Source organism: Ambystoma mexicanum, chromosome 10 (assembly GCF_040938575.1).
Source record: "Ambystoma mexicanum isolate Mex_15411 chromosome 10, UKY_AmexF1_1, whole genome shotgun sequence".
In the NCBI taxonomy this organism is placed as follows: domain Eukaryota; kingdom Metazoa; phylum Chordata; class Amphibia; order Caudata; family Ambystomatidae; genus Ambystoma; species Ambystoma mexicanum.
In genome coordinates this window covers 1,081,276,099-1,081,296,120 of record NC_090932.1, presented here as the reverse complement: position 1 = coordinate 1,081,296,120, position 20,022 = coordinate 1,081,276,099, and the positions used below count along the sequence as shown (strand labels likewise).

General features: G+C 47.7%; 1 protein-coding gene across 1 annotated transcript in view; it reads right to left on the bottom strand.

The window, feature by feature from the left end:
• The window catches only part of ANXA4 (annexin A4), a 222,912-nt gene extending 212,109 nt beyond the window's left edge, over window positions 1-10,803 (bottom strand). Inside the window, exon 1 of the mRNA XM_069618906.1 lies at window positions 10,474-10,803. The gene's annotated coding sequence lies outside the window, so the exon portion shown is untranslated. The remainder of the gene's footprint in view (window positions 1-10,473) is intronic.
• Window positions 10,804-20,022: the final 9,219 nt, after the last annotated feature.

Sequence of the window (20,022 nt, the reverse complement as noted above, 5' to 3'; positions counted from 1 at the left end):
GAGCAGCCTCTCTATTAACCCTTCATGAGATCAGTTAACACAGAGAGCCTCTCAGCAAGAGCAGTCTTGGGAAACAGGAACCAAAGGACATGCCCTACACAAAGTGACTACCCTCACACTACTGTGTTGCGTACCAAAGGACAATTTGATGCTATGGACAAAGTAAGGCAGGCGGAGTTAGTGCAGACAGAGGGAGTTCAGCAGAGTAGGAGGAGGGTTCCACCATCTTGTTTCTCTCTGTACTCCCTTTTCTTTTCGTCCCCTCCACTTCCTTTAGCACAAAGCACTTTGGGGATGATGCTTTCATCAAAGACCCCCTGTCTTAAGAACAGGATATGGACCCCCTTCAAGCAGGCTTGGTGTTGTCTAGACACCCATAGATAACCCAGCCACCATGGCAAGGCAAGCTACAACACAGCACGCATAGCCACTAGGGGCATAGTAGAGTGCACATCCCATCATACCAACCCTCCACCTCGTCACGCCCATCCTCCAGATACCCAAGGTATACATCTCCCGCATCCTCCCTCCTCGCCGGCCCAACCCCCTTCTCCCAGACCTGCTACACCCTCCACGTAGATCTCGCTCGAGTGGCAAGATGGTGGGGGGGGGGGGGTTAGAAAACATTACTGGACCACCCAGCGGCTATAGTAAAACAACCTTCCCATCCCAATGCTAATTACTCACCTGCACGCACCTCTCCCGAAAAACTTAGCATCCCCTACTCGCGCTTCCTCTCAGCGCAGCAAGAGCAGCTGGGCCAAAACCCCCAAACTCCACAGTCCACCCCACTCTCACCCACACCTGACGGGCCACCCGAAAGTGCAGGAAAAGCCCAGACCAAGGCCTCCTCAGGCCCCTCCTAACATCACCAGTTCTCCATCCAGCCCAGATCCCAAACCCTATCACCTCACTATAGGGCTCAAACCTCTCCACCAGCACCCAACCCGGCCCTAGCCCTATTCCCTTCTTGGCCCATCTTCCCTGGTCCACTCCACATTTACATGCACGCACACCCAGCCCACCATACACCATAAACTCATTCACACATACATTAAATACACACTCCTTGCGCACATGCATCATACGAAGGCCAGATGTATGGTTATCTGAAGCCATGCACCCGCTTCGCCTGTTACCACTGCTAGAGGGAGGTGTTGCCCAAGGATATATCAACATGAATTACAACCATACACCAGAGAACGTATAAACACTATGAAAATGTCTCTCCTCACCAGAGGAGGAGATGGGTGGGAGCGGTGCGCCTGCACTTTTTATTTTTAAGGTTCACTGTTCCTTTACTTTTATTTTAAAAAGAAACCGTTCTGGAATGGTTTTGTTTTAAGTGTAGGAAGAAGTTGAAGCTTGGAATTCAATGTACTGCACTAAACTTTCCCTTAGCAGGTGTGTTTGGGGGTTTGGATTGGTGATGGGGTTTGTGGAGAGCCGGTGCCGGCCAGCAGTGAACATAGTTCCACTACTTCTTTTCGTACAATTCGACCACTGCTCCGCACGCACTTTGGCCCATATAAACAGTCTTTCAAGTAGTACATAAATGAGCCAACATGCAACACCCTTAAAACACTATAGTTTCAGAAAAGGCTTGCCTCCGCCTCTCTGCCTAACAAAAAGCAGATGTGTACATCAGTCCCCTCTCCTTGGATGTGAAAGATCGCAATGTTAGTTACAAGGTCCCTCACCTCTGTGGGGTGGGGGTGGGGGGGCAGATGTGTGCATTTGATTTTTGTTAGGCAGGGCGGCGACAGAAGCCTTTCCCGAAACTAGCAGCTTTAAAGTTAGCTGTGTTTGTGCAAACACATTTTTCTGGAAAGTCTTTTCTCCCTTCTCTGATTAAACTAAAACCTATGTGCCCGATTGGCGTAGAGGGTTTAGCCACTACTCCTCCTCCTGCAGAGCATAAGTCTCTTCGTCACAAAGTGGTGGTTATCAGCCTAGGAAGGGCGAAATGCAAAAATGATGCGCTTCCAGGTCAGCTTACACTAGAATGTGTGGCTTTTGCTAGAGGCGCGCCCACCTGCAGGTGGAAGGAAACCTGTTTTTCCAGCTATGGCTCTGTTCTCTGCCCCTTTCATGCGAACTTCCTTCACTGGCAAACGCTGTGTGGGCTCACTGGGGTTCACAAAGCAGAGACTGATCGTAAAGCGGACCTCGCGTGACCCCCACCTCCTCGTGATTCACTTCCAAACTTTTCTCAAGAATTTCAAAAACCACAGATGAGTAAGTAACGACCACATGCCACAGTGAGTAAACCAGACAGCCCCTCCCCCGTGGGAGGCAGTCCAGCAGCGGCATGCAATAAGCACTGTCATGGTGTTCACGGTACACCCCCTCCCGCAAGGTGCAGGGGGCTGCACCCAGTCACCTCAGCAATAGGTGCCAATTGGTACTGAGAATTATGCGACATCTTTAGCAAAAGGAATATCGCACGCCAAGACTGCCACAATGCAAAGTGCTGTTGGCGAAAAAGTGGCTGGAGAGGGTCATACACGGATCCCCATACGATGACGAGCAAAAGCCTTTAAGAACCTTTTTATTCAATTTATTTTTGTACATACAGCACTGATCATCACATAAGATGAATATTTTCTAGTAGCGTCATGGACTTATGACAAGCCTTTATTTTTTGTATGCCTTAATGGGCGGTGGCTGGAAACCCAACACCTCTCCACATCACCTTTCAGTTTTGGTTCCTTGGCTCTATGTCCGTGCATGGGGGGGGTTTGATGGTGTCAGACGCGGGGCTGCATTCTATAGATTTGGGGTAGAAAGCGGAGGTCAGTCAGCTGAGTCCGGTTCCTGGTAAGGTTTATGTTTCTGCAAAGGTTAGGTGAGGCAGGAGCAGACCTGGCATAATTAATTCAGCCAACACACGAGGACACGAACAGAAGGTCCTAGAAACTGCGGGAGACGTACTATACATGTCCCCCATCACATTGTAAATACCAAATTCATGTAATTGTCATGTTTCTTTGCCTCAGCAAGACTTAAACCCATTGCCCATGTTATAGCATTATGTCCATGTTAAACCAACTGCTTTTGTGTCCGCACACGAGGCCCAGGGTTTTCGCCTGGAACAGATATTACTCAAAGGCTTAGGAATTTCCCTCTGTTTTCCTTTCCTGTAAAGGCTACATAAATAATGTTTGTTAAAATTCTTGCACTTCACGTCCTGTCTAAAGCTGCCGTGCGAGTCAGCATGCATTCATTGACCCTGGGGTCTCCTCTATGAATGATGATTGCTAGCATCCGCACTCTTTCCCGAAACATAAGCATAAAGCGTATCTATATTCGGAGTTGTTATTCTCTGGGATATGTGGGAAGGGGAACTTGTGTTAGAGCTTGTGCGTCATTCTGTAAAAGATATGTCCTGCTATTGTCCAGCAGCCCATGAATGGATATTATTATCACTACCGCGGCAAGATGTGTAGTTTGCAAATTCCCCACTGTGTCAAATGTGATGAATTAGCTTGTTTTTACGACCACGCATGTTAAAGATTACACGTGCATCCTGAAGGATATTTGGACTTGCTTAGATAAGCTATATGAGTAATGACCATTTGCAATGTCCGGCCTTTGTAAAATGTCACCGCAAGGGCTGGAATAACAGCTAAAAGTGTTTTGGCAGGAAACTATGTCAGCACGTGCCTGGGCTTTGCGCCAGTCATAAGACTCAATGTAAACGTTTTCCTATAAAGAGCCTGCTCACTGTAATGTTAGTAGCTCACTCTAGATAGCATCCCTATGGTGTATCTTGCAGTCAGCCCTTCCGCTGAAGTTTTGCATTGCAATAAATGATTGTTGAACTCACTTACTAGTGCGTTTATTGATGGAGACCTCCGCCTGGTGAATTTTAGCATTGACTACATAACAATACCGCTTTATACTTTAATGCGATGTATTTTTTCCAGATTAACAAAGTTTCTTTTCTTAAATGATGATGGTTTCTCCATATTACCCTCAAAATGCCCCACATCACGTCTGGCCACGTGGGTGGAGACCCTTGCAGTAGTGAGCCCAGCTCAGTTCACAACATCACGAGCCATCCTGATGGTGATCGGATGGGCCTTTAGAAGGCAGATATAGCCATCGAGTTAGGCACTAGATATGTTCTCAGAGGACACAGGAAAGGGATTCTTAAGGTCACAGAGGGCTCCCAGCACCAGGAAGCCGTCCCTTCAGTTACAGATCTCTTCCAGAGGGAGAGAGTGGACATGGCCCTCCGATATCGCAAGGTTGGACAGTAAAGTATTGGGTTTCATCCTGAGGGGCAAGAACCGGCCATGAGGTATCAAGAGACCACCAGCCTCTCGCAAAGGCAGTGTGAGTGGACACTAGTGTGGAGATGGTGCAGTGTCTCATCTGAAAGCAAGTGGACCTCCCAAACCATCTCTAGAACGAGTGAATGTGCCAATTTGTGGGATTAGAAACGCCCCAAAAACTACCAACAGGACACAGTTAGAAAAAATATATATAATTAAAACCCGTTATCAAGCCTGAAATGGGGAATCGCAAAACCGATCACAGCATTGGAATTTCTGAACTCCTAATGTCGAAGGCTCCAGTTGCAGAAATGTAGACTGTTGCCCTTTTCCACACAAAAGGAACATGCTGAGTGCACATCACCTCCATGCGATGGTGCGTTCCTGCCGTGGTATGCCCTCGGGGCCTCAGTATAAGTACTCGACACAGTCATTTGACTAAGGCACGCGCCTGCCTGATTGGCAGTCCCTTCATTTACAGCGTTTACATTTGCATAATAAGCAAACAATTTGGGGCCTTAACAAGTCTCACTAGATCGTAGAAAGGGCAGGAGCCGGAACCGGTCCAACCTGTACAGTGCATTCTCTAACTTGCACCCATGGTCGTGCTTCACCCCTCCGGTAGATGTGGGAACCTGTATTATGGGCCCCTTCTACAAAGATCTCACCCCCCCTAATGATTTCCTTCCCTGCAATAACCCAAGGAGGCCCAGTCCAAAATTCGATGTAGCAACGCCCCCACCAGAGTCAAAACTAATCACAGCCACAGCCACCAAATCTCCCACTTCATAAGGGCTATTCAATTTGCAGGAGAGGAGCAGGATGGTGGGCAGAGTTGGGGTGCACGGAGGCAGAACGCCCCGATGATTTTTGAGGAGGCGCATGGCAAGTGGTTGCGAGTAGTGCTGGACCCTTGTCTACTAAGGGGGCTGTGGAGCATTCAAAAGAAAGGTTGGACTGAATTTCATTTACAAGCACTTTACCAGCTTCTTTCTGTACAGTGTTATGCTTGATTGGGTGGACCACGTAACATGCACTTTCAGTAGTGTTTTTTTGGTAAGGGTGCGATGCCATCTAGAAAAAGGTACCACTTTTATGAAGGCTACAGAGGCACATAGGATAAGGAGTGACTGAAAAGACAAGAGTGAAGGAGAAGTGAGAATTGTCAGTTGGTCATGTGGTGGTTTTGTCATTAAAGTGCAATTGCACCTTGTTGCACAATTGTGTATGCATGGACAGGAACATGTTTTTTTTGTTGTTTTTTAGTAGATGGACTTTAGCTTCTGCTACATGATAACCTTCGAGAGAAGAAAAGATTTTGAAGAATGGTGATGAAAACACTCAGAGCACAAACTAATGCCCAACAAAAACAGCCCCCCACCGTTTAAAAAGAAAAGCTTAATTTAAGCACAAGGTTTCCGTCTGTAGGGTGTAGACCACTTTGGTGATCCATAGCTATATTTGCGCTACACGTATAGACACTTTAAACTATAAAGGTGGCTTTGCCAGTGCGTTTAGAACTTCCAAATGCATTCCTTGTGTTTACAAAGTGACTAGGCAATGGTTTTTTATAGTAGATGTGCAGCAGGTTGGGCGAGTGGGGGAGCAAAGCGACTAGAGACCCCTTTGCAAGGATTGCAAAATCCTTAGCTGGCCCCGTGCAGAGACAGGCAAAACCTGCAGCACAGGTTTCTTGAGAGGCCAAGCAATATTTAAGTCATAGCTTCTGCCCCTCCCCCAACTCAATGCTGTACAGGTGAGAAATGTTACTCACCAAGACAACCTTACCATCCTTATTCCAGGCAGGTTCACAAATTGTAGATGCCATGAGTAAACTAAACAGTGTGGCAACAAATGTGCATGCCTTAGACAATAAGCTAATAAACACTCAACATGACAAACATGAACACTAGGTAATATGCATTTATAATATGAACATAGTATTCTTCATGTCTTAGGAATGCTAACTTAAATAAGCAATGTATAAGCCAAATGCAAACTGAGCATGTGAATATGGCTCACTAACATAGAAACTTAACAGTAATGGGAAGCCATTTTTACCAAAATGGAAGTCACAAAAAACGAAAGGCCTCAAGGCTTCACAAGAACTCAAAATACTGAAATAACAATACAGGTCTGTGCAGAGCTCAGACGGTAGCTAGCAAACCAAGCCAAGGTTACCTTGAATAAGGGAGGATAGGAACAGCAGAGCGGAAGCATGACATAAGGATTTCCAAGACGCAAGCCATATATTCTCAGATTAATTAGGAGTACAACTAGCTTTTGTAAGCCAGGTACAGGACAATTATAAGACAAAAGACTGCATGAAGAATAGCTCAAGAGTGTCCCCAGTGGTAAAATAAACCAAAACACCAGGGTTTGAAATTGAGGAACTGGGAGCTATTTAGCTCCTCCTAGCTTGGGGAAGCATGCTTAGCTTGAAACCAACAGCAAACAGGAGCGGGCAATTGGCGCCTTACAAACATGCATATGTGACATTATCCTTGACTATTTCAGAATGCTAATAAAGAAGCATTAGGACACATTTAAACATAATGAATTGTACATAATGGACAAAGTGTGCATCTCATGTGGAAGTTACATTTGTGGTGTGCTGGGTCCTCGCTCCTGGTTCCTCAGTGGTTGTTCCTGCCTACTGGACGACGGCCGACACCGCTCCTGCTCACTGAATCTTTATTTCAAATGCTTGAACACTCACATTCATGTTAGCTAAAATCTTAATAAATGCAGAGTGAAATAATTCCAAACATGGTCACATCACGCATGACCCATAAGTGAAGAACAGTCTATTCATGAGCAACGAACACAGATAAGACACCTGCCTTACTCCTTACACGCATCCGCAGACACAACTCCTTTGTATTTTGCCTTGTGTGATCACCCTGGTTCACAGCCTAGAAATGAGGGATGTCATCTTCTTTCATTTAAAGGAAATCAGTGCGCAGACCTCTCTCCCCCTACTCCGGTCTGGCTCCTGTCTTAACAACCAGTCAGTTGTCCAAGGTTGGTTAGTAAGAAGCCAACCAATCAGAATCCTTACTGTTCGGCCGCCCATTATGTATTATGCCAACCAATTACCTTGTAGAGATGGGGTCTTTTTACGGTTATCAATTTAGAGGTGGTCTCAGGAGGAGCCATCAGACAAGCATTACCCAATTACAAGTTTATCCTCGATAGAATGTGTAGTCACCATTATTAACCAATCCCTGTACCCCACAGGTTTGGTAGCCAAGATTACAACAGTATGTCGGTTATGATGAATATTAAGTATATAAACTGTTTTTTTGATAAGCATGTCGAGAGCGCCAAGACTTTTATGCGGTCCCCGCTTTATTTTCGCACGTCGTCCATTTCTGTTATCGAATCAGATTTGATTTAGCTCCAGAACCTGGTGTAATTTGGGACTTCCCAGGCAGAACAGGTTAGTCTATGGGAAATAGATGACAGGAGTGCCAGTTTTGGGAAGTTTCCCACAGACTCTTTACCTGCGCTATTGCTAGCTCTCTGCAGGCCAAGGGAGAGAGAAACCACACAGAATTTTAACAGAACATGGAATGCAGGTTAACAGAAGCAACACAGGGAGCGCTAACTTCCTTATATCCTACCCGCATGTCTTTGCCCACAGAATTTAAGCTTAAATGATTTCCACAGATTTTTGGGAGCCTCTAGACATGTTACAGCACAGTATGGCTTATTACCCCAATTATAGGCCCAGGCATCAGAGTAGGGATTAGGCCCCACCATTAGGAACAGCACCCCCCCCCACCCAACAATACATGCTGCAGCAAAGGGCACCTGCCAAGACTACTCAGTGGGCCAACACAACACACGTGGGAATACTCTGGATTACAAATTCAGATCCCGGAGGGCCCAACTCAGCCCTTTATCCATTTCCTGCTGATGGAATGGATACGTGTCTAATAATTAGAGGATGACATGCTGTTACCATTACAAGGGTCAGATGCACTGCTCAAGACCCATTGAAACCTACTCAAGACCCACACTTGGACAACCAATGATCATGGAAATACATAAATATTTAAAATCAATGTAGTGTAAATTTGCCTCGTTTGGAAACCCTAACTCAATTGCTGCCCTCCAACCAGAGGGCAGCAGCGGGCAGAGACCTCCTTTGATGGAGTGGCATCAAATCATTACTCAACAGGGTCACCTTTGAAAATAGCAATAGACTATGTAAATTAGCCCCTAAAATGAGCCCTCAAATGTACCACAGTAGTGAGCTGACGCAGAGCCACCATAATAACCATGCTCTACCTGTCCATAGGACGGCAGCAGCTGGAAAATGGTGCGATTATCCGGCCACAAGATGGCAGAGCCCAGCAAAAGTCTAGTCCATGCCGACACAAAAACCAGTGTCAGTACTTATTTGACAGGGCTTCAGTGCAGGGAACAAATATAAATCAAGTGGCTGATACCACTCTTGGTAGTTTTTATGACACCAATGGCACATTTAGAACTGCAATTAAGCAACTGCTTAGACCAAACACTGGCAAATCAAAGTTTGAGGTTATTGCTTAGTAGAGCTAGCTCAAAGAGATCCCAGGAGGAAGTATTTTGGCTAGAGAGGGGCAGCCAGTGGATGGGAATGGCCATAGGGATTAGTAGGGTCATTAGCAGTGTATATAACCAAACACTCTGAAGCCGTTTGTTCCCCTCACATGCCATCTCAATACTTTTGGCTTATAAAATATCCAAAACTAAAAACACGATGCCAGTCAGACAAGTTGAGCAGCCAACTGGATTAAGCCGATGGCTGTACACATCAGGCGTTTCTACATGAAACCCACTTTCATTCAACATATGAAAATATAGAAATATGTCCTGCAGGTATGATAAAAAGAGAACACGTGTATTAAGTAGATAATATAACCTTTGGGGGGGGGGCTTATCACATGATAATGACCTGCCACCAAGTTACAGCCGAGAACCATAAATTGGTGAAGGATCATTAACCCAAGCAATAATTACCCCTCCTGAAGTCTTTAAGTACATGGCATTGAAGTTAAAACAAAAAGAGTTTCTTCAAGTGTGAGTAAAGTAAATGGACAAACTGAGTTAGTAAATTAAACGTGTATTTATATTTGTGTTCTTAATGTACTTCGATCCCATGTTCCCTCCCTGCTGCCGCTTTGAAACTGAATTCATTTGCTGTATAAGCACCTAACAAGCAAACTAATAAATCAATACATTTTGGAGTTATTAAATAGCATGGTTGCCTTCAAAAGTAAAGCATTTTAATTGCAACTTGGTTTAAGAGGAACATGCGCTAAGTGTCGTGTGAAAGTACACCATTTCCCTCTCTAAGGAAGTGAAAGCGTTACCCACTGTTTTAGCTTTGGCTACCAATGTGTTAAATACCATGTTGCAGCAAAAAAAGGCCCTCCCAGAGAGGAAGAGTGAGTTGAGAGAAAAAAAAAAAATGACTGGAAATTGTATTGTTGCTGCCCGGTTTGCTTCTGAAGGCAGTCAATACCAGAGAAGTTCAATAACAATCTCCAGGTATTAATGTTGATTCAATATAACAAAAAGAACCAAATTCAAAGCAGTTTCAGAAGGACGAAAGCAGAGCTGTCCCTGCCACCTTGTATAAATGGGGAATAAATGAAAAGAATGTTGAATCGCAACCTATTTTAGGGGAATGGCTGCTCCCAAACCATTAGGTATGCCAAACCAGCGAAACAAACCACTTTTTTGAAAGATAAATGTCACGAGTTTTTCTCCCACAATTTACTTTTGCAATGGGCCTCAGTGATGGGATTTTAAATTATTTGAACGTTATCAATGTACGATTCATGTTGGATACATGTTTACTTTATACACGTATGCATGCATTCCCTTTGTGAAAACCCGTCCTGTTTTTTGAAGTCTTAATGTTTGAACGCCACAAAGAGCTGAAAACATTTCAACACAGGTCACTTCTGCCCTGTCAGTACCCCATCGAATCAAAGCTGTGAACAGCAAGACCCATTTTTTTTTCTTTTTAAAAAAAAATGTTCGCTGAAGGGTGCGGCGCGGCCTTTCGCTTGAGGGTTAAAGCAGCTGTGTCCGAGCGAAGTCGCACCCATCGGGCGGGAATCCTAGGGGAGACCGGGGATTCTTAGTGGGTTGTAGGCCGCGAGTAGAAAGCAGGATTCGAGGGCCCCGTTCTTACCTGCAGCACAGCAGCGGCTCGTAGTGCTTTAGTTTGGCAGCGGTGGGGCGGTGTCAGCAGACCTCGTACTCCGTGCGAGTTGTTTTATGAAGAGGCAGTGCCTGGGACGTGGGCGTGGCGACCCGCCTCCTCCAACCCTCCGGGTGTACCATTCCTTCCTGTTCTGTGAACACACTCGCGTTAACCTTTGCAGGCGCAAACATTTTGCAATCCCCCATAGTAAAACATTAAGCTGGGGCTGCCATATATTTAAGAGGTATTCAGGAAACGCACGACACAAGAGCCATTTGCCAAAGTCACGGAAGCTTTAAGGCATGGCAGAACGTTGTTGGGGCTCTAATAGTATTCAGAGCACTTTCTAGACTGAAAGGTGGCAAGGACAAGCAACGAAAATATGCACTCCCCACACTGCACGGCACAGTTTCATATGCTGCAAGTTGTGCCCGTGCACAACCCATCCACAGCCTATTGTATGTATTTCACCACTCTCCCCTCATTTTTCTTTGTTTTCATTCTTTTTCCATCTCATCTTTTAACCATAACTCACTCTGTATGTCTTGTTTTCTTTTACACAACGTCATGCCTCCCTTGCTGTACTTATGTCTTTGTTATGCTACTTAATATCTTATAGCATCTTCATTCTCCCATTGTTCTGGCTTTGAAGCGCTGTGGGGTGAACGGCCATTCAGCAGGCCGTAATCTGAACAGGCATGAAATAAAAGGAGCATTGCATTGCATGCAAATAGTATTTGAAATGTCAAGGGACTGTTGAGATATTAGTAGAGATGACATTATAATAGCTGTAGTATGAAAAGGATCCAGCCATGTGTTGCCGAGGTCGCGGCACAAAGAAAGGACGCACACACGGAGGCACGAAGGAACTTCTTTATTCTTCCCTCACCAACGTACTAACTGGCGCCCTACGCGCCTTTTCCCACAAACCCCCACTTCCCCGCTCCCACGTCACACTGACACTCCGCCTCCCCAACGGAGGGGGCCAAGTGCCCTTAACTCGTGGAGTGCCGGGTAACACTACCCCCGAACATTATATCCTGACATCAGCTCAACATTCCTCAACAAGTCTCATTGGTTTCTTGATCACTCGTCGGGGCCTCTCATCTTGAGCTGTCGCCTCTAGGACGAATGGATTGTCCACTCCCTGGCTCGTCCCTCCCGGATCCCCGACCGGAGGGGTCCACAGGTCATCTCTCTGCATGCGAGGTTCTGGGGAAACAGACCTCCTCGGCTCTTCCGAGCCCTCTCTCTTGATATAGTGTCTAAATTGTTGACAGTTCCTGGTGACGGCTCTATTCTGATCTTCAGCCGTCACCATAGTACCTTTTACAGCGACTACCCTCATGGGACTTGGGGCAAATTGCGGATCTGTCTTCCTGGTTATTTGTTGTTGCACAAGGACGTGGTCTCCTACCTGGAAATCTTTTGTTTCAGCGTGGCGCCTCGCATCAGTGTCACATCTTGCCTTCTCCTTTGCTTCAGCATCACGTTGGAGCGTCTCAGTGTCAAGCGGTTCTTCACTTGACGGGTTGCGTGGGATGCGGGTTCGCACCTCATAGCGAAACATTAGTTCAGCAGGAGTCTTGTTCGTTACTTCATGTGGGGTATTCCTGTAAGCTCTCAGGAGGCGGCACAGTGCTTGATGCGGGTTAACTGCCTCCACCTTGGCTCTCTGTATCGCTTTCTTGATGGAGGCCATGAAGCGTTCCGCCATCCCATTCGCTTGCGGGTGTCGAGGAGTTATCTTCATGTGCTTGAAACCCAAATGCATCGCTAGTTCTCCGAACTCGTGCCCGCAGAATGGTGGTCCATTGTCAGACTTGATGGTTTTGGGAACCCCCCACTCGCTGAATACTTCCTCTAGCACCTCTGCCACCTGGGGAAACGCTGTGGTGGAGACCGACTTGACTATGGGGAACCTTGAATGTTCATCTATTAGCAGCAGGAGGTAGTCGCCAGTTTCGGTCGGTCCGTAGAAATACACAGCTACTCGTTCCCAGGGGCGATCTGGTATCTGTGTGTGTTGCAGCGGGGGTGGACGTTCCATTGAGGCGGTGCACTGGCACGCGTGACAGTTTTTTACCCATTCATCGACCGCCACATCTAGGAAGGGAAACCAGACGTAGCATCTCAACTGTTTCTTGGTGTTCTCCGCCCCTCTGTGACCTTCGTGGGCCGTGCGGACCACCTCGTTTCGTAGTGTGGCGGGAATAACAATCCTGCAGCCACGTAGAAGAATGTCGTTGTCCTTCACAGCCAGTTCACCCTGCACTCTGGCCAATCTCGCGATTTCCTGTTTATTGACGCCCGGATGGGCTAGCATTGCCCTATGGTGGTCTTTCCATTTGTTGGTTAAAGTCAAACCGATTGCAAGGGCTGTCGTCGGGTCAGCGGCAGATGCGGCGGCCACCCTTTCAAGGGACAACGCCGGTGGTAGCGATCGATCTGCTATATACTGCACATAGGCCACATCTCCTTTCCGCGTCAGCGGGGGCCCCACAGGGTGTCGTGATAGATAATCGGCTGGGTTTAGCTCACCTCCGGGGCGATGGATGATGTCGTAGTTGTACTCTTGAAGCCGGATGCCCCACCGCTCAATCCTTGGTGGCATCTTGGTGTGCGGGTTCCCGAACAGGGATAGGAGTGCCTGGTGGTCGGTAATCAGTGTGAACTTCTTCCCGATGAGGAAATTGTGGAAGTGTTCACATGCCCATACTGCGGCCAAACTCTCCTTCTCGGCTTGCGAATAAGCCAGCTCCGGCGTGGACAGCGCTCTGCTCGCATAAGCGACCACATGTCTCGGGTTGATGTCCGCCCCACTGGTTTGAGCTAATATGGCCCCGAGGCCGACTGGGCTTGCGTCCACCACCACCTCGGTGTGCCACGCGGGGTTGAAGTAGGCCAAGCGGTGAGCCTCCGTGAGGGCCTGCTTGATGGCAGTGAATGCCTGCTGGCATGCGGGAGTCCACTCGAACACTGTCTCCTTCTGCAGGAGCCTCCTCAGCGGGTCGGTGAGGGAGGCAAAATGGGGAATGTATCTCGCGCAGTACCCTGCCATGCCAAGGAAGGAGCGGACGTCTGCAACCTGCAGCGGTTCGCCAAGGCCAGTGATTGTGGCAACTTTGTCGGGATCCGGCATCATCCCTTCCCCGGAGAAGATGTGACCGAAAAATTTAAGTTTCGTCTTGCTGAATCTGCACTTGGAGATGTTGAGCGTGAGACCAGCAGCTTGAAGAGCTTCACACGTGGCGTGCAGCGCTGTGTCGTGGGACTCCTTGGAAGCGCCGAACACAAGTATGTCGTCACTGTAATTCAGAGCACCCTTAACGGGTCTGATAATTTGACGTATGGCTTCCTGAAAGATCTCCGCAGCGGACGAAATTCCGAAATTCAGTCTGCGGTACCGGAATAGGCCATCATGTGTCGCAAATGTTGTGATGACTCGAGAGTCAGGGTGTAGCTCCAGTTGATGATAGCCCTGAACTAGGTCGAGCTTGGAAAACATCTGGGCGTTGTTCAACTGCACAATCATGTCTTCTATGCACGGACCCGGGTGCCTCTCCCGCTGGATAGCCATGTTGGCCACCCTCATGTCCACACATAGACGGATTTTTCCACCTTCTTTGGGTACGACCACCAGGGGGGAGACCCATGGGGTTGGGCCCGTTGCTGGCTCAATAATGCCGTCGGAGAGCAGTTGCTGGAGAGCCTCGGACACTGCCTCTTGGAGGTGAAACCCAACCCGTCTGGGGTGTTGCGGCACTGGGCGTACCAGCGGGTCGATGTGTAGCTTGATGGGAGGGGCTAAGAGTTTACCCAATCCGGTACACAGCTTTGGGAATTTTTCCATTATGTCGTCTTGTGTTATTAGGTTCTGGTTTTGAACGCATGCCATTGTGCTAATTGAGTCCTTCGGGTTGTCTGAAGTTGCGGTAATGGTATCACCAGCTTTCACGTGGATCTCGATCAGACCCAGGCGGGATGCTGTGTGGTAGCTGATAAGGCATCTACTCCTGGTGAGCGAGCGAATGACATGGATGGTGGTGTCCACCTGTCGTCCATTCAGGAGAAACCGTCGAGCGAATTGACCCACCGTCTGCAACGGAGTAGTAGCGCCCCACTGGAAGATTCTTGAATGTGACGGGGCCAGCTGTGGTGGGTCTGACATCCTGCCATAGTCCTGCTCGCCCATGATGTTTACAGTGGCGCCAGAGTCGATCATGAACTGAAATTGGTAATTTCCCATCTTGATCGGTATTTTTGGGGCTTCCCGCGCCTCTTCGTTATCAAGAATGAGATTGACAAACTCGTCCTGATCATATGGATCATGCGGCGCATTGTAGGCCGCCTCTTGATCTTCATGATAGAATGCCTCAGGCCTTTGTTCCATGGCGGGGTTTTTGTATTCATCCACGAAATGCCTGGGCTGGTCCACCTGGTCTGGTTGCACGTAGTATCCCTGCACTTGGTACTCATCAATTGCTCTGACATATCGTCTCTGGTTTTGCCCTTGTTGGTACTGCCTCGGTTGATTGTATTGTTGGGGTGGCGGCCGAAACGGCGTTCTGGCGGGTGCTTGTGGACGCATCAGGGGAAATGGTATGCCCTCCCTACATACAGAGTGGAAGTGCCCCTCTCTTCCGCAGTTCGTGCACCGTTGAGATAATGCTGGGCACGACCCGGAGTGTGGGAAGGACATCCCGCACCGATAGCACTGTCTTTGCTGGCGCGGGGTTGGTATCCCTGGTGCTCTATATTGTTGTGGTCCTCTGTCGCCTTGTCGAGGCGGCTGTATGGCGCCTATGAGTTCATTGGTGTCTTGTTTGGGGATATTTGTATTGCTCATGGATGAGGCTTGTGCATCAACTCTCTCGTGTATGCGAGCGAGTTCGCTCACTTCGGGGATGGTGAGAGGCTTTTTCAAAAGTTGTTTCTTGAGCGCAGGAGAGAGACAACCTTCTATCACTCTCAACTGTATTGCTTCTTCCAGGGAGAAAGCGTCGAACTGGCAGTTAGCACCTTTCACTCTTAGGCGAGTTATGAACTCATCAACAGTCTCGTGTGGCAGCTGGGTGCATTTGTTGAATAGGTATCTCTCATAGTCTCGGTTGACTTCGATGATGAGTAGCTTGTCCAGGGCCTTAATCAGGTTGGGGAAAGAGTCTTGTTCTGCCGTCGGGATTGTTTTTACTACCATCTTGACTTCACCCCCCACGAGGTTGAGAAAAATGTCCCTGATGTTGGGGGAATCACCATCGCCGGACCCCCGCACAAAATGGTGGAAGTCGTCCATCCAGTCAGTCCACCTGGGTCCTTTCGTCGCTTGTGGCGTCATGGTGAATGGCGGGGGCAGCCTCAGCTGTATTGATTTGGAAGCGCGCACAGGCTGGGGGGACCCAGGATTGGATCCCTGAACACTCATGTCGTCAGGAGAGGATACCTCTGCGATCGCGTGGACAGCAGGGACCGCCTGGAGTAGAGGATGCGGTTCACGCGCGTTGCTTTACATAAACGAGAAGGAGGAGAAAAAAAAAAAATTTTTTTTTTTTTTTTTTTACTTTCCTTTCTTTTTTTCTTTCAGCTGCAGCCTTGCATGCGGAGGAGGAGGCGCGGCGGGTCGGCAGCCGCCCGCGCGAGCACTGGCGGGTTTCTGGGCCCAGCGCCACGGAAGGAGGAGCAGGAGGAGGAGGCTCCGCGTGATGCCTTGCACGCGAGCCAGGACGCGGCGGACTGCCGCTGGAGGACTCCGGTGTGCGAGGAACAGCCTCGTCGCCAATGTTGCCGAGGTCGCGGCACAAAGAAAGGACGCACACACGGAGGCACGAAGGAACTTCTTTATTCTTCCCTCACCAACGTACTAACTGGCGCCCTACGCGCCTTTTCCCACAAACCCCCACTTCCCCGCTCCCACGTCACACTGACACTCCGCCTCCCCAACGGAGGGGGCCAAGTGCCCTTAACTCGTGGAGTGCCGGGTAACACCATGGAGTTTGTTACTAGGTTAGTACTGTGAGAAAACAACAACAAAAAGATGTGGTTCAGAGCAATGGCCTCTGTCTTTGGCTTGTGGCTGGCCCAATTACTGTAATCTCTGTTGCTTATGTAAAAAGTTCATCAGTATTTCAAAAGACAGTTCATAACCTCTCTGCAGGCTCTGTTGTCAAAAATCAATGGGGCTCATTCCGAGTATGCCGGTGCAGAAACAACGGTGCGGGTAAGCTTACCCGCACCGTTGTTTCCGGACCGGCATACTACAAGTCTGCCTGCCAGTGCCGCTGTGCCTTAGAGGGGAGACCCTGCTGGATACAGCAGCCACGGTAGGCAGACCGTCACAGAAGCACCGGCACAGTTAATAACGGCGCTGGTGCTTCCCTGGTCCCCATTCCCATGTAGTCCTATTGTTGTAATACCCCAGTGTTTCCGGCAAGTCCGGCGCCAGTAAATCATTACGGGTCTGGCAGCAACCCGCCGGTAATACCAGCACGGTTACTTTCGGACTCGTAATGAGGCCCAAAACCTTTTGTATGGTTTCCTCTTCCTCAGGAAAATCCGGGTTTGCCTCCTGCAAGTTTCCCAACCTCGGCTAGGTGCTTACATAGTTTCAACTTTATTTTGTAACACTGTCAATGTTTGAAACAGAACTGCGTTCTGAAGCCCTTGGCACTGAGTGAACAAACTTTAATGTGATTAATTTAAGCGAAGGGCTGGGACATCATGGAAAAGAGGGTCATTTAATTGTTCAGGTAATCAAAGTATTGTGGAAGACAGTCTTCACCGACCACCATCAACCAGTTTAGGATGCAGATGAAAGAAAAAGCTAGGATTACGATACCATGAGTAAGAAGGAGATAAAGAAATTGAGAATCCGATAAAAAAATACTGTTAACTAAACCACACGACCACACGTTTTTCAATCTCAGGATTGAACAAGCAATCAAAAGGCAAGATGGAGAAGATCTTCGATTGAAGAATGGAAAAAAGTCCCCATCCACCATAACTGAACCCACCCACACTCCACAACTGTCATATCTTTTATTGAAGTAGCCATCAAAGCAGAAACCAGGCATGAGCGATATACAATCCATCCTGGAACATTTCAGTGTTGAATAAACATCTAAACAGTTAAGTCTAACCATTTATTTACGAAGAAAATAATACCTCGACAATCTAATGACGATAGCCATAGGAACATTACTAGGAGGACCCCTGGTCACCCTCACTTAACCCCTTCCACTGTGCAGGAGACAGTCACACGCTGCACCAAAATACTAACGGTCGTTGAAGCGACCAAGGACCTTGTGCTGGGCAGTGCACTCCCTACCCAAACCAGGTTCACTTTCCACAGAGTTACTGTAACTACGAAGCACCCACCACATGCACTGGGGGTACCACTGCAGACAGGGCTTAGGTGTAGTCAGTAGATGCCAGCTCGCATGTGCAGGTTCACAAAGACAAGGAATCCAAGATGGCAGACTAGCTCTTTAAAGCTGTGGTCCAGTCACCAATTGAATCACATACTAAGGCATATGCTACACCTGAGGGGGGATCAATTCCACTGTAACCAATCACAGATCCACCACAATATGAACAGCTACATGTATGCCCTTACACTTAGATATTTCTCAGGGGGGGCTCATTAAAGGATGACACATATGCCCCAGGAAGGGGAGGTGTGGGTGTTTGGAGAAGGTTGTGGCAGGAGTTTGAAGTGAGCTGGTGATTCAGGGAGGAGGCCGTTGCAGAAGGGGGAGGAGGCCTGTAGGCAAAAGGTTGAGAGGAGATACCTTTGGGAGTGGGAGGAAACAGACATTAGGTGGTGGTAGGAGGAAGACATTTGAAGGTGGTAGGAGGAGAAAGACATCTGGAGGTGGTAGGAGGAGAAAGACATCAGGGGTGGTAGGAGGGAACGACATCAGGGGTGGTAGGAGGAAGATGGAGGAGGTGGTAGAAGAAGGAACACACCAGGATGTAGTAGGAGAAGAAAAACATTAGGAGGGAGATATAAGGAGAAGAGATGGTGGGAGGAAGGCATCAGCAAGTGGTAGGAAGAAGACATCAGAAGGTGGTAAGTGACAAACAGCAGGAGGTGGCAGGAGGAAGACATCAGGAAGCGGGAACCAGAAGAAAGCACAAAGGGCTAGTAAAGTGGTAGCTAGTTAGCGCATGAAAAAACGAGATGGTACATTTAGTCCAAGATGGGGTGAGATCCTGATCGGAATGGGTTAAACTCACAGTGGGAGGATGACCAAGCATGTGGCACGTGGTGTAGAGGATAAGGATTAGGGGTGGAGTAGAGACGATGCAAAGAGGGAAGACATCATGACACAAGGAAAGAGAGGTGATCAGTCCCCTTTAAGATGTCTTGAAACTGGGGCCATCAAATCCAGTTGGTTCTGTCTGCAAGTGAAAGTGAAGATTTAGCTTTGTGGGGCTCATGCATGGCTAGGAGGATATGTCATGTCAACGCTCTTGGTTAGAAAGCAAGACAACACTGAGCAACTTAGGTTTGATACCTTGTTCCGTGCTTAGAGGCTGGTGTCCAGCTTGAAGCATGATTTGAAAGTACAATCCTTTTTTAAATTTTTGTAAGAGACACATTGATGCCTATATGATATTCAGGAAAGAACTAAGGTAGTTGCAGCCCACCACCAATAGGAGGAAAACCAGAGGACGTCTGGAAAGAGAATCCTACAGACTGTGAGTGATTGGAAGGTTCCCCAAAATCTGATGAACTTTATAAATAGAGCCTTGAATGGATGGAATTGTTTACTTAATACTTTCCTAACCATTTCTGTTTGAGCTTGACCCTCAATATCTTTTTCTGTTTCAAATAAAATCTATCTTGACCTAAGATTCTGGGTGAACAAGTTCTGGACCCCTCTCAGCTATTTAATACTACATTCTTGTGGCTGCAAGGGTGCTGGTGGCAGAAATGGTGCTGTGGCTGCCACACACTGATGTGTTGCATGTTCAAATCTGAATGCTGACTTTGAAAGACCATACAGCAATTTGGTAGCATTCCCTCCAGTAACATAATTTAGGCATACTGCTTTCCTCCCGGTGAGCCGTCTTGGCGCTGTTAACAGATGTTTATTGTTAAACAACTCAATTTTACTCATTTTATCAACCTCAGAAGGATGAAGGGCTGAGTGGTCCTGACAAGATTCAAACCCGTGATCATGGGGTCAAACATGGATCCCTGTAATGGATGCATTAAATCACTGAGCCCCAGACCCGGCTGTTGCAGTACCGGTGTCCTTCTCCTCCTCCTACTTTGTATTACAGGTTTCCAACATCATGTGTTGCAGCTTGGAATCAGATGGGTCACCACCTTCATCTTCGTCATTATCCTCATCCTCATCATACACACTCAGTTAGACACTGTATTTTCAATAGAAGCCAGAAGGGTGTTATTTGAGTATAAACAGATAAAACAGTTAGATACGAAATGAACTCTGGCCAGAGAAGCATAATACACTCAGTTACAGACACTGAATTCAATTTCTTACCTAAAAGTGTTAGAAGGCTTTTTCT